This window comes from Podarcis raffonei, chromosome 2, assembly GCF_027172205.1.
Source record: "Podarcis raffonei isolate rPodRaf1 chromosome 2, rPodRaf1.pri, whole genome shotgun sequence".
NCBI lineage: Eukaryota > Metazoa > Chordata > Lepidosauria > Squamata > Lacertidae > Podarcis > Podarcis raffonei.
The window spans coordinates 59,029,736-59,044,700 of NC_070603.1; the positions used below are offsets into that span (position 1 = coordinate 59,029,736).

Consider the following 14,965-nt stretch of genomic DNA (forward strand, 5'->3'; position numbering starts at 1 on the left):
GGAAAGAGAAGACGGGAAGATATTGATATTTTAAGGATGTTTAAGTAAGTATTCAAAATAGTGAAATATATATATATATATATATATATATATATATATATATATATATGGAGTACTTTAGCCAGCACTAGAAGAGGTGAACTTTGCAACACTCTCTGTTTTTAGTGCTATTCCCTCCTTTTTAGTTTAGAATTCTTATTTCTTTAAGACAGAAGTGTGAGTATGTTTGAATATTCTTATGTGTGCCAGACACTGTACCTAGATATATATGCTGCTGTGCAGTGTTGTTAAATACTACATTTATAATTATCTTCTTTTCTATCATCTTTGTTTGGGTATAAATCCCTAGCCTGAGAGGGTTCAGATACATGTAAATAGGACAGCACTCAGTTTGACGCTAGCTAAATATCCTTTTGGGGGGAACATCTTTCCAGGACCTATTGAATATCTTCCTCTTCCAACAAGTGGAGGTTTTTATCCAAGTCTTTATATAGATTGGACTACAATTGTATTTTTATGTTTTTATTGTTACATTGCTTCAGGATGTTTTATGGGAAGCAATTCACAAATGAAAATAAATGTATGTATGTATGTATGAATGAATGAATGAATAAAAAGTTATCTATGTGGTGTGGGAGTGAGCCATGAGCGAGCAGATTTGGGGCAACAGCTTCATAACAAGGGCAATGAATGAATTGGGCCTTTTTATTAATTTGCTCGAGCCATTCTGGATGTAGCAACACAGTTGGCTTAGTTAGCAAGTGAAGGGGAAAGGGAACTTTGGGATCACTTCATTTTGCAATTTTTTTTATATTCATCTGAACAAGCTGAGTTTTTCAGCAGATTCTGGCAAGTGTAACCAGTCACAACTCCTTTGACAAAGGACCATTTTTTAGGGGCTGAAGTCAACGCAAGTTGGTTTCTTCAGCTTTTTTGGCAAGCCGAGTCAGGTTTACGAAATTTCTGTCAGGAGTCCAGACTGCAGCCTGACTCATCTCCGTTTCTAAAGTTCTGTTAAGATATGGCAGGTCACATTTTCAAACCAATACTGCATTTGAGTGCATAAATCAAGGTCCCGTGACTAATTCTCTTGTCAGGCAGAGCAGTCCAAACCTCCTTATGCTGGGCTGGGCGAGGTGTTACTCTACTCAGCTCTGCTGGCTGAACTTGCAGATGAGAGGCCTATTGGCAGTTTCCCCACCAGCAGGAAGCTCCAAAACAGGATGTTCTGAGGACAGAAAGGGAGCAGGGATGAGCCGGCCCAGGATCCTGAGCTCGTCTCACAGCCATCATACCATGACCTTGGCTCTAATTAGGAGTGAATCTGTCCAAAGTTTAAACTTTATTGCATGAACATTTTAACTAGGGCCTCACCTACAGAAATTTGCCTCTCCGCAGAAACACTCAATTGTGTTATTCCTGCAACTTACCAAAATGCCAACTAGGAGTGATTCTAAAATGCAAACAAGTCACTTATTAGGGTAACAATGAGGAAGTTCCATACAAACTAGAGAAGCAAAAGTTAATGCTGATGCTATCTTTAAATTGCCCTGACTCTGGGATAACTGACTCTGAAAGTTTGTGACACCCAGTAGCACCACAAAATGAGGCAAGAGCTGACTGCATGACCCTCAGGCTGGAAACTCGCATGTTGAGCATAGAGAGCCAAATAGATCCTCTGCTACTGGTTTAGAATTCAACAGATGGACAACACTACACTACAAAAAAAAAAAGCCTGATTGAGCTCTCGAATGGATTATCCCTTAAAAACTGGGTACATCACGCTGCCCAACTGATGGGCAAATATGACCTCTCAGTGACTGAGACCAAAGAACTTCCCTTATATTCACAGATAAATATTTTTAAACGAACTGTAAGGGCAGTGGCAATTAAAAATGACCTAAACTTTATGTACACATCCACATGCGCCCCATTATATTTTAAACTTAGGCCCATGAACAAACACCTTATTTTAATGAACTGACTTTTGTACAACTTCGGAAAGCTTTATACAGAGTTACTATTAAATACAATAAACTCTGATAATAGAGATGGGAGACACAGAGGCATACCAACAAACAAACGTGTTTGCATTAGGGGATGTCCTGAAGTAGAGGACCTTATGCATTATATCTTGCGCTGCTCCTTATATAATGAAGCAAGAGAATAAGTTTTAGCACCTATAATGACAAGGTCCCCTGGCTAGAACCCCCCTGACATGATTTTATGTCTCCTCGCAGACATAGATAAGTATGTGACCTGGCGTGTAGCACTCTTTGCAACTGCCTCTAGGAAAATTATATAGCAAATTATATAGCCAAGATAGCCACCAACTGTAAAGGAGATGGAATTATTTGACCCTACCTACATCAAGCTATATTCTCTCTTTCTCACCAAACTCTGAATATAATTGTACATTGTATTAACATTATTTTTAATATATTAGTGGTCATGTGGTGATTTTAGCCTATAAATTTTATTGTTTAAAGTCTGAACCTGTATATTAAGGTCCTTCTATAACTCTGTTTAGAGTAGGTAATGTCTTGATAATATACCGGTAAATGTTTTAAGTTTTTTGTATTAGCCCAGCATATTTCCCTTTAACTGTTGAATGATTCTGTGTACATTGCGGCAGCCTTTGGCTATGTGCAATAAAACTAACTGACTGACTGACTGCCTGCATGACCCAAACAAATTATGTTAATGGACCTCACTGGCTCTCATATTTTGTACTACCTGCTATGATTCCTGCTGGTACCTCTTTTTAGTCTTGAGTTTTGTTTTCATTTGAATCCTAAATCTCAGGCTCTTTGATCACCTTGGAAAGACTTCCTTTGTTTAATCAGATTAAATACTTTGTTAAGAATGAAATCTGATGGGATGCTTTGCTGTAGCCCTGTGTGTGGCTTCTTTAATTATATCTGATATTCTTGATATCAGTGTGAGATCCATGTAAAAAAAACAAAAGTGGCAAGCTGTTGGTCTGAGAAAGTGACATTTGCTTACCAGCTCTAGTCACGTAATGTGGGCCAGGGCTGCAAAATGTTTTATCCTTGGCACAGTCAATATCCCTTGACTCCAGGGTCTATTTTTAAATTTGCACTTTCATAAAATTGAGCTGAAGTCTCTTACGCTTGGTTGGCTGGCATCAAAAAAACAGCAGCAGAATTGCAAATTATTTTCAGTACTCACCTCCTTGACAATTACTTCTAATGTCTTCAGACATTATTTGTGTTTGGCAATACCTATGGAGGAAAGGAAACAATTGTATGTGAAGAAGCAATATCTTTCATCCGGCTGTGAAGTCACTCTCAAGGACACTAATGACACTGTCTGAATGGTATACGAACCCTCCCTTCCTCTTGTGTCATCAGCACTATAATAAATTTTAGCCCATCTGTTTCAACCACAGTTCATAGGAAATATACAAAGCACACTGAAATGCAGTATTGCTGTAACATCAAATATGCAGTTCATACAGAGCAGGACTGTGGCACCAAAGTTTAATCACATTTTAGTCAGCACTAAAGTAATGGGTGTGACCTTTTCGCAGGACTATCTGGCATCAATTGCAAGTTTTTTAAACAACAACAACAACAACAAAACATTTAATTCTTCTGTATGGCGCCCAATGAGGTGCTGGGGCATTCAAACCATCAATGACCCAGGAGAAAAAGTCGTGTGAGCACTGTAGAAAAACTGTTGTACATGGGCAAAGTTGAGTGTTATAAAGAGGTGTTTGTGAAAAGCAATATGATGAGCTTACTAGAGCCTCGAGATTGTGTGAAGCAGCACTGCTTGGGCTGGATAGATCTCTATAAATATGGTCCATAAATAGCACCCTAGTGGTCCCGGGCCCTAAGGAAGTTAGATTGGCTTCAACCAGAGCCAGGGCCTTTTCCACTCTGGCTCCGGCCTGGTGGAACGCTCTGCCTCATGAGACCAGGGCCCTGCAGGATCTGATTTCTTTCCGCAGGGCCTGTAAGACAGAGTTGTTCCGCCTGGCCTTTGGCTTGGAGCCAATTTGATTCCCTCCCCCTCTTTCTTTTTTCTTTTCCTTTCTCCTCCTGCGATGAGGCTACATTTTAATATTTCAATATTTTTATGTTGTATTTTAATTTTGTTTTTAAGTTGTATTCATTCAACTTGTTTTTATTATTGCTTGTTAGCAGCCCTGAGCCCAGCCTTGGCTGGGGAGGGCGGGGTATAAATAAAAATTATTATTGTTATTATTATTATTACTATTCCCTCATTTAGCACAGTTGCAAACACACAGGTGATCACAAAGACACCATCCATTTCCATGACTTCTTTCCCTTCGTTTGGGACGAAACTAACCCCTGCCCTAAAAGTATGACTCTCCAGATTTGAAACAATCATCAGAATAGTGGACCTGGGGTCCTTTACGATGAAGAGTGGGATATACATTTCATAAATAAATGAAATGAATAACTCTTACTTTGTTAGCTATCTTGCACTATATTTATTTCTGTTGAAGATCTCTTGCAAGACTACGTATTCCTACCCCTGACATCTTTGTTAATGATAACATTACTAGACTCCTGGTGGGCTGAAAGGTAGACTGTAGTACAAATACAAAAATAAAAATAAAAGTAAATGAATGATTCAATAAATACTTCAGTTGGGCCCTCTCAGTTACTTCACAGAGAGCCCCTGCCTACAATCAATAAAATTCATATTTTCTCTCTGGAAATAAAAAAAGGTATATTTTCATACAACTTCCCTGACAAAACTCTATTTTGGGAGAAAGATGGAGAATGTTCTTTTGTGCACAAAATATGTGAACAGGCCCTATAATTGTGCATTGCCAGAATCCTGTGTCCTCATGCAGCATCCTAAGAACAGCCACAATTCTGCTGGCACAGTAAAGGCTACAGCAAGGCTGTGTGAAAGACAGAGAAAAAGAGACAGTCAGACAGAGAGACTTTGTGTTGCTTATAAGAAGCCAGGACCTGTACGTATCTCAGTTATATTTTGCTAAATTGTGCATATATGCAGTCTCATGTTTAATACTGGCGAAAGGATCTCTCAGGTAGGAGTTCTGGGAAAGACTTTAATGAGCTGTTGCCAGTTAAAATACTCAGGACTGTGCTGGGTTGATTGTTAATCTGGGTATAAAGCAGCTCTTTATAAGCTTGGGTGTGTGTGGTTCCCACACTTGCATGTTCTTCCTGGTGCCAGAGCCTCTGAAAAGGAGGGTAGAATTAAGCCATAAATTACGTAGTTACTCTTGTCAGATACTTACATGGACACTTCACCTTTATGCTTCAGATCTTAATCTGAATCACATTTTTAATTAATTAATTAATTAATTAATTCCAACAATTTATATGCCACTTGACTATGCAGTATACAGGAGATTGAAATGAGTTTAAAAATGAGTTGAAACTGTAAAATCTGAAATAAATTAAAATGAAACAGTTGTCAGGAGCTGTAGTCCAGGGGTCAGCAAACTTTTTCAGCAGGGGGCCAGTCCACTGTCCCTCAGACTTTTTGAGGGGCCAGACTATATTTTGAAAAAAATAATAATGAACGAATTCCTATGACCCACAAATAACCCAGAGATGCATTTTAAATAAAAGGACACATTCTCCTTATGTAAAAACACGCTGATTCCCAGACCATCTGCAGGCTGGATTTAGAAGGCAATTGGGCCAGATCCGGGCCCCGGGCCTTAGTTTGCCTACCCATGCTGTAATCAGTAATAAAAAAAAACCCTGATCAGTGAAGTTAATTCTTTATTCAAAGAAACAAAAACAGCACAGACCTAGTAATCAGAACAACTCTTCCCAGTAGGTCTTGCTCCAAAGAGGCAGTTTTGAGGACTGAAGATCCCTGCCTTCCCACCGCTCTCTAAGGTTCCTCCTGCGGTTCCTTCCCCAGCAGCCTAAGGCTCCTTTGTCTTGTCTCTCTTCACTCCACTCTCTTCACTTCTCTGCATGTTCTGGGAGACATGGGAAGAGGGGAGCTGGTTGTAGGAGGAGTAGGAGACTTCCTAGATTCTTCAGCAGCATCTCTATCTCCTTGCCCCCACTCCTCTCCTGCCTCTGAGTTTGGACTGCTCTCTGCCAGAGCCTCTTCCTGCTCACTGTTGCCTCTTCAGCTTTGACACCTCCTCCTCCCAGTCTGTTCCCTCTTCTCCCTCTGACCACTCACCATCGACCTACCAACAATCCCCTGGCTCTGAGCCTTCCTCCCTTCAGAGTTCCCTTGGGGGTTCCCCCAGCTGGTGTCTCCCATTGCTCCCCTGCATCCAGTCAGTCCACCCAGACATTAATATTTCATACAGAGAAAACATAAACAAAAAATACCAGCATAAGCTCCCTCAGAACAGTGACAGAAAACATTAGCAGCATGCAAACAATAAACAATGGTTTCTCTGCTTATCTTACTGGGCTGTATAATAAAATTGCAATGCTGTTGTCATGCTGCAGTTTATGTGGCCTCCAATAGCGTGAAGACAAAACAGCAAGCAGGTGATCGAGCAAGGAGGGCTGGGGGCTGGGGGCCAAGGCAAACTGTTTAAAGGAGGGTGGGAGGTGCTTCCAAAAATGGTTTGGCAAACCATTCTCAGATGTGCCTGCCCCTCTCCTTTAAAATAGGGTGGGGGTGTGCTGGGAGGAGGTAGGCAAGGGGTAAAGGGAGGGAGTTGGTCAAGTGTAAAGGGAGCAGTGGTTGGCTAGGTATGTGGGAAGCAGATTGGCAGGTAAGTGGGGTTGGTGAGCAGAACAAGCAGGAGTAACAGCTCCAAGTACATAAAAAGAACATAAGTAAAGCCCTTCTTTAGCAGGCCCAAGGCCCATCTGGTTTGGTATCCTGTTCTCTCGTTGATGAACCAGATACAGGTGGGAAGCCCACAAACAGGACATTAACACAATAGCAGTTTCCCCACCCATGTCCTCCCCTCCAGCAACTGATATTCAGAAGCATATCGCTTCTGATACTGGAGGTTGTATACAGACATCATGACTAGTCTCCATTTATAGTTTTACTGTCCATGAGTTCGTCCGAGCCCCATTTAAAGTTGCCAAAGTTGGTAGCAAATTCAATAGCTTAACAATGCACTATGTTTCTAGATTAACTATACAGCAAGTGAGGATTGTAACAGTGGATTCTGGTGCCACAGTATGGTCTGTATTTTTACCTCATATTCCTATTCAGAAGGCTCAACCAGACAGTGCATGCAGGTGTGTATAACATAAGCCTAACAACCTGCAATAAATAAGAAAAGCCACTTCTGTAGGGACAAGCGGGATTGGAAAAGGTTTGTGTATTTGTGTGTGAGAGGGGTATGTGAGAGGGGCGGGGAAGAGAATGCAACTCTTTATTTGCACATTGTTTCCAGACAACATCTCTATTCTTCTTAGAGTGGGCAGACGAAATATTTAGACAACCGAGAGACAGGAGAATATTCAACAACAAAATTCAAGAGGCAGTTTTGAGAACTTGAGGGAAGAACATTTATTTCAGCTTTAGTTTAAGCTATCCTTTCACACATTGCTGACAGACAGGACAGCCTGCTCAGGGGAAATACACCCCATAATAACTGCTTGCTGCCACTACATCAAATCCTCCTTGCTGAGAGGAATGTACAAGGAAGGTCAGTGCTACAGGCACCAGGGTAGAATCTTGCCCAAATCTGAAAAGAAAGCTCTAGTTGGGTAAAGCCAGTTAGAGAAGCGTGGAGTGGGGCTGTTTGTCCTGGCATGGCGGCTCCTGTCCCTGTTCTTAGCTAGCTCTGCCTTTGACACACATCTGGCATTTTGGCCTTGGGCCCAGAATCCCAAGTAATTTTCCAAACCCTGCTCCCTGAGTAGGCAAGGGGGGGGAGTGTTGTGGGGGGGGGGGAGAAGGAGGGAGATCAGTTTCCTTGTTAACAAAGGCTAACAACAGACAGAGCTTCCTGCTTAAATCTCAGTCCGTTACCCACCTCCTCCCTGTCATCTGTCTGCTCATAACTGCTGGAGGAGAATGCTGTAGCAAGTTCACCTGAGGGGGTGGGGGAGGAGGATAGAAGCAGAGCGGGAGAACTGATCTCTCACAGCAGATAGCATCATCTTCCCTGTGAAATGAATGAGTCATCTCTGCAACACACTTTGCCTCTGTCAGCCAGAGACACGGGGTCCCATTTCCCTGCCTGCGGAAGCAGCCCAAATGTGCATCAGCTTGACAGCACAACCCCCCTCCTTTTGAGCCACTTCTTTCATTTGTTTTTTAATGGTCGGCACCTTTTATTTTAATACACACACACACTTTCAATTATGTTTGCTCTTTTGGTCTGAACTAGTCACTTTAAAGGACAGATTATTTGTGCCTTTTATAGTACTGGCACCATACAGAGCCAGTAAAACAAAACACATTGTTTATTTAACTACACTAAAAAAGGGTGCATGCGAAATCTAGCTGAAGTTCTTTACTGCAGTGGCTGCAAAGCTCTTTGCAGCTCTTGGCTCAAGCTGCTTTGGAAAGACAAGAATGAAGGACGTTTTTCTCCCAGCTTGCGAGTGGGAGAAGAAGAATAGCCCTCTGCCTCACCCTGCCACCAATTTCTACCCAGCCTCCCCCACCCACACAGGCAAATGTGGAAGGATGACTCAGCACACCAAAGCAAAATATATTGAGCTGTCTCAACTCCAGTGTCTCTCACCCCCCCCCCCCCGCAATCTTCTCCTTTTTCTGAGCAGCTGGTAAGGCCTGCAGAGCCAGGGGCAATGGACATTTGTTAGCTCCTGCATTTCCAAGCGTGAGAGTCCAAGGAAGAACATATGCCCTTGGCGTGAAAAGTTCAAGAGAGCCTTGCTTGGCTGAGGTCACAGAACAGTGGAAGAGAAGGGGACTGTGCCAATCAGCACTAAGTGACATGTGAATACCAGGAGATGAGATGGTGTTTAATGATGCCATTTCACATTTTAGGGCTGGAGTGGGCAAAGATGGATGGGGGGTCCTCAGCAAGATTTGAAAGTCCATGAAAACTAGTTGGCGGGAGGGTGGGGTAGTGAAAGAGTTTCAGTGGCCATTATTAGGAGAGCAAGGACTTTGCTAGACACATTAGATACAACATAGGAGCCACCTCCTAGGGGCCTTGGGGGCTTTGGCCCCCACAATAAAATACTTGAGGGGGCCAGGCCTCCTAAAGTTGATGGGCATTGCCATTCAAATGGTGTGTGTGCACTGCGTCATGTACGGTAATCGATTATGTGAGCGGGGCTTATCTGGGCCCCCACAATATCTTATTCAAGTTGGCACCCCTGAGATACAAATATACTGTGAGTGAAGACTAGAGAAACAAAAGAGGTGCTAGACCAGGTTTCCTCAACCTCGGCCCTCCAGATGTTTTTGGCCTACAACTCCCATGATACCTAGCTAGCAGGACCAGTGGTCAGGGATGATGGGAATTGTAGTCCCAAAACATCTGGTGGGCCAAGGTTGAGGAAGCCTGTGCTAGACAATGTTGGTGGGAATGCCTGGTATCCCTCCTTATTAGAAGGAGTCGTTCTTGCTTAAAAGTCCACTCTTGAATAGTGTTATGGATGTTCAATATTTGTTAAGCTGATTGCTTGTTAACAGACATGATTGGTTGATCTTTCTTCAATGGGAGAAAATAAATGACTCATTCATTAAAAAACCCCAAATCTATCTGCAAAATGGGGTCTGAGGGTGTGTGCTCAGGGGTATGTGTGTGAGAAAAGAAAGTAGTTGGTCATTTGAATTAGGACAAAGAGATAAGCAGAGAGAATTTAATGTTTGTAGCTGGAGGAAGCAGCTGAGGAAGAGGTTGTGCCATTGCTTTGTGAGAACCGAAGCAATGTTTTTAATAGGCCAGTCAAAATGTCACAAAATACTGGGTGTGAGCTTTCGAGTTATCCAAAACTCTTCATCAAGCCAGGTGGTTTGGGCGGGGGAACACAACTTGACTGATGTTGATGCCATAAGGTCTGAATCTGATCATAGTCTCTGATGGAAAAATTCATTGGAAGCCAAAATCCAAGTTTGGGGCAAGTACTCTTTGGTGAGAGAACCCCAGCAGAGATTTAGCACGGCAAAACATGTAATGCTTCTGAATGTCAGTTGCTGTTTATGTTCTGCTCTCTGGTTTCACACAGGCATGTGGTTGGCCACTGGGAGAACAGAATGCTGGACCAGATGGGCCATTGGCCTGATCCAACAGGCTGTTTTTATGTTTATGTTCTTAAGCAGCCCAGAAATGTTAGTGGATCATGTAATTATATACCTTAATCACTGGTGCCACTGGACTTGGGGTGGAGTCAGGTACTATTCTATTCCTGTTTAAGAGAGACAATAAAGTTATTGCCTTGCTTCTTCACTGACATGTCTTGACCATCTTTCTTCCCATCATTTGATCCTGCCCCTAGAGGTGAATGTTGTTTTCAATAGTTAAAATGGCTTCCAACAGAATAATGCTGACTGCTTGAGGCAATGCAGAGTCCCTTGACAGTGTTTTCTTTTTAGTGCCGATCTTTAAAGCTTACTGTGACTCATTCCCCATGCCAAAATAATGCTAATATGTATGTGACAGCAGAAAACATTCCCACATAGCAAACAGGCAGAGTACATTGTATATTCTAAGAGCTCCTTTTCTAAGGCCATGCTGTTTTTCCCTTTGGACCCCTACTATACCTCTCTCAGAGGCTCATTGGCTGTGCTCCTAACTTACATTTGATCTTGTCAAGCAAAGGCAGGAAGTGTCAGGTTGCAAAGTACATGTGTGACAGAGAAGAGGAACAGATGCCAACTGGAAAGGGATAATATACGAAGCTGCTCTACAGCAAGTCATACCATTAGTCCACCTAGCTTAATATTGTCAACCCGAACTGACAAAGGCTCCCAGCCCTATCTAAGGACACCAGGGATTGAATATGGAACCTTTCACATGCAAAGCATTTGCTCTGCTACGGAGAGAGGGTTCTTCCCCTGTGTTGCTTGAGTGGGATGGTGGATGTGCACAGTGCATGTATCTGAGCTACTTGGCTTCCAAAGCAGGAACATTTGAGAATGGTCCCTTTCTTGAAAATGGTACTGTTTGAGCCTCCTCCCAGAAGAATCGATGACACAATTTCTCAGGATGCAGCCATGGGGCAATTAGCATCTTTGTTATTATTATTCCTTAGGTAGTGTATAGTTGTGGATCATTTGCAGGGAACCAGGTGCACAGAGGTACACTTAATACCCGGCGGAAGGGCCTTTATTTCTTAATGATCATTACAATTGGCTCTTGAGGAATCGCTGAGAACATTAGGAGAGGCAATCATGTTGGATAGCTGCTCTGGGGTGAATGGAGCTGAGTCTTATTAAATCTTAATGTGAGCTTTATTCCTGGGAAATGTATAAAGCAATTAGGTAGAAAATTCTCATGATTTAATTAGAAAAATGTCTGGGAAATGCTGTGCCACGTGACATTGCAGTTGTGGCCCGATCCTATTCTCAAGAGGGAACGGCCAAATCTCGAAACACAATATCTGAAAAGGAGAGTGGAAATTTACCTACTCCTTCCAATAAAGTTGCAAGCTCATCAGATCCCATCCAGCCTTAAGATAGTAAGTGGGAGGCATTTTAGCACACCCACTTGAATAGTCTTTCCCCAAAGATGCAGCTCCTTCCTCATTGCTATAGGCTAGCTAAGATGGCATTTTGGTGCCTTCGGGACCAGTTGAGTGGTCTATTTCTTCTCCTCCTCACCTCACCCTCTTCATTCACAGTGATGAACTTACAACCACTCCCCAGCCATTCACAGTGCATATTTGTGGTGGTATTTTGGGAACTACAGGTCTTCTCCAAAGCAAGCAAAGGAGCTGATGGTACTATTTGGAAACTCCTGCATTAGGGAAAGAGACATGGCTCAGTGGTACAGCAAATATTTTGTATGCAGAAGGTCCCAGGTTCAGTCCCTGGTATGTCCAGGTAGGTCTGGGAAATTTCCCTGTCTGAAACCCTGGAAAGTCATTACGGACAGTACTGAGCAGTGGTCAAACTTCATATACATCAGTGCCTTGTGTTTCTGCCTGGTCTATATCGTAATTTCCCCATGGAGCTAGAATGGGGTTGCTGTTCTTTAAATCATAGGGAGGGATTCAACATCATCAGCACAAGCATTCCTTCTTGCCTGGCAGAATGACCCTTCCTCTCTCCCCACTGCATCCTGTTCTGGGGAGTCTCCTGCTTCCCCCAGAGCCGATGGGAGGAGGAAGGGGAGGAGAGGGGAGCAGAGTCCCATTGCATTATCAGTGACACACTGTTGTTGGGGCTATGCAGGGGAGATGTTGGGGAGTGGTAAGATGTGAAAGAATCTGCAGTGATGGTGGTTGTGGGAGGGAGGGTGAAACTGGATGGCCATAATCTCACACAGCATTAGGCATGTTTCAGTCCCTTGATCTAAATGTCCTTAAGCATCTCTATGGAGTCGCAGTCATCAATTTTGTAGGTCTTTTCAGCTCTATGATTTATGAACTGTTAATGAGGCTTCTCTAGTTCTTGGCCATACTTTTTACTGATTATGTGGTGAAGCGCTACCCTGCGCAGACAGACCCCACAACAACTATATTTAACTGTAATGTCTCTCTTTTTGGAGTGTAATGAAAACTTTAAAGGCCAACACATGTTGTGTGGGCCAGAATCTAGAGAACTGGAGTTTGGGGGCATGTCTTAATGTAGGGTGGCCATATTTCAAACAGCAAGAATATGGACAGAAAAGTTGTTGAGCTGTTTTTGGCAAAGGTGTTGAGTTTTTGGGGAAAGTGGCCAAAGCAACACTGCCAGCATGGGCTGCCATATGTCTGGATTTCCCTGGTCCCCCCCCCCTTTTTGCTGATTTCCACCCGGACACTGCTGCCGACTGCAGTATTCTGGATATGTCCAGGAAATTCTGGACGTATGGCAACTCTACTTAATGGTCTTCTTATAGATTGAGCTCATCCCACCAATGGCATTTATATCTCATTCTGTTTCTGCTCTGCGCTGCCAGCAAAAGAGAGATAAAAAGGTGGAAGATGACTGATTGCTGAGTCATCCTTTTCTTTTGCTCCACTCCCTGTCACCTGCTACTACTACTACTGTTAATCCAGGAACTTTGAGTTCAGCCTAGAAAGGCAGAGGTATTTATTCTTCCTTGTAGGCAGTATTTCATGCTGTGCTGACAGACTGCAGCATGCAAGCTGTGTACTAAGATGCCATCTTCTGGAAGCTGACAGTTGCGAGTGAATTAATTGTGACAGGAGAAGAAACTCTGCAGACTGGCTAAGGCATCAGGAAGAAGTAAAGGGTTGTCTCCATGAGCTGTTGGTGCTCTTTTCCTTTTGTAGTGAATAAACTGAGCTTCATCTTAGACCACTTTAGCTTGTGGGTGATGAATCAGCACGAGCACTAAGATTGCATGGACATGTAAACACAAATCAGGACTCAAAATGATTTTTCCTCTTGTGGTTTGAGCCCAGCTTCTCTCTGAATTTGTGACCCATTTGATAGACGCACTGGCCAATGAATCACATTCTGGCTCCTTATTCTTTTTATTCATGTTTCAGGCAATCTGTCCAATTTTTAATTTGTTTACTGTTATTAAATGTAATGTACCTTCACCCTCTTCTTCTATTTTCCTTTAAGGGCAGAATAAAATTTTGAAATGTTGACAAAAATTTATTTGTAGAAGAAAGAGGAAGTTAGTAACATCAGCAGTTCCCAGCCAATCAGTGCTAGCCACCACTTGTTTCTGCAAAAACCAGAAATTATGTTTCCCCCCTTGAACTTGATTTCAGGGAGTACGTCTTAGACTCATAGAATCATAAAGTTGGAAGGGGCCATGAGGGTTCTGAACAAAGCATGGTGGATGCTTCCACTGTGGGCTCACTGCTACAATGTGCACATTGAGATCAGGCACAGGGGAGGAATGCTATTCAGTTCCAATTTAACACATATATCTAATTCTCACAATATACCTAATTCTCACTTTCCAAAAAAAATATGTGAACTGAAACACAGCCATCCTTTCAAATTTACACTTTCTGAATTATGCAGTGCAGTTCTCCAGCAAAGTAATGTGCATAAAAATGCATATAGTAGGATAAAGTGTTTGTTATTATATTAATTTGCAAAAATGTGTATTTTAGGGAAAAATTGTATTAAAAACTGCATATTAGGAGCAATTTGCACTAAATTGCTGTTGAATTTTCACTTTAAAAAAAATCACAAACTGATATGGAAATGTGGACAACTGAACTGAAGAATGGGAAAATGAGAAAACATATTCAACTGTCCTTAATATAGACACATCTTAAAATACAAAGGAATGGCTAATGTGCATTCAATTTTCAAAAAGGATGGTTTAACTTCCTTTGGAAAAACCACTCTTCTCATCTCAGTGCCTCCAGGTGTCCTACTGCAGATGTCAGTAAATGAAAAAATCTTATCCATCTACTCCCTATTGAACTAGCTAAGTTCTTTCAAGGCAGATAAGTACCGTATTTTTCGCTCTATAACACGCACCCGACCATAACACGCACGTAGTTTTTAGAGGAGGAAAATCCATAGGCGTGCCACCCGTAGGCATGCCCTCCATAACACGCACAGACATTTCCCCTTACTTTTTAGGAGGAAAAAAGTGAGTGTTATGGTGCAAAAAATACGGTATATAAGAGACACTACCAGACTATGCAGCATCTTAATACTCCCCCCCCCCCAGCCAATCTTGACCAAAGGGATTTGAAGTTCCAAAAGCAATGGAGCATCCATTGCCCATGAATTCTGCTGTGATCACATTCCACCATGCCTGGTACTGAATTAAAAGATGTAGCAAAATGCTCTTCTCTTTAAGAATGATATAATGGTTTGGGCCAATTCTATGGGCAGAATCACCAAGCAGATTCACAGCTATGTTGACAAGGCACTAGCAAAACTGAAATGTCTGCTGCCAGTTTTTTTAGACACAACAAATCCA

General features: G+C 42.4%; 1 long non-coding RNA gene across 2 annotated transcripts; it reads right to left on the bottom strand.

Annotated features, from left to right (window-relative positions):
* Positions 1-366: 366 nt before the first annotated feature.
* LOC128409601 (uncharacterized) lies at positions 367-6,033 on the bottom strand. Of its 2 annotated transcripts, none has more exons than XR_008329267.1 (3): positions 5,789-6,033; positions 3,193-3,245; positions 367-1,228 (listed from the first exon to the last, which is right to left on the bottom strand). It is a non-coding gene; the product is annotated as an uncharacterized LOC128409601 (long non-coding RNA). The 2 variants fall into 2 exon arrangements; XR_008329268.1 differs by lacking the exon at positions 5,789-6,033 and adding an exon at positions 4,460-4,849.
* Positions 6,034-14,965: the final 8,932 nt, after the last annotated feature.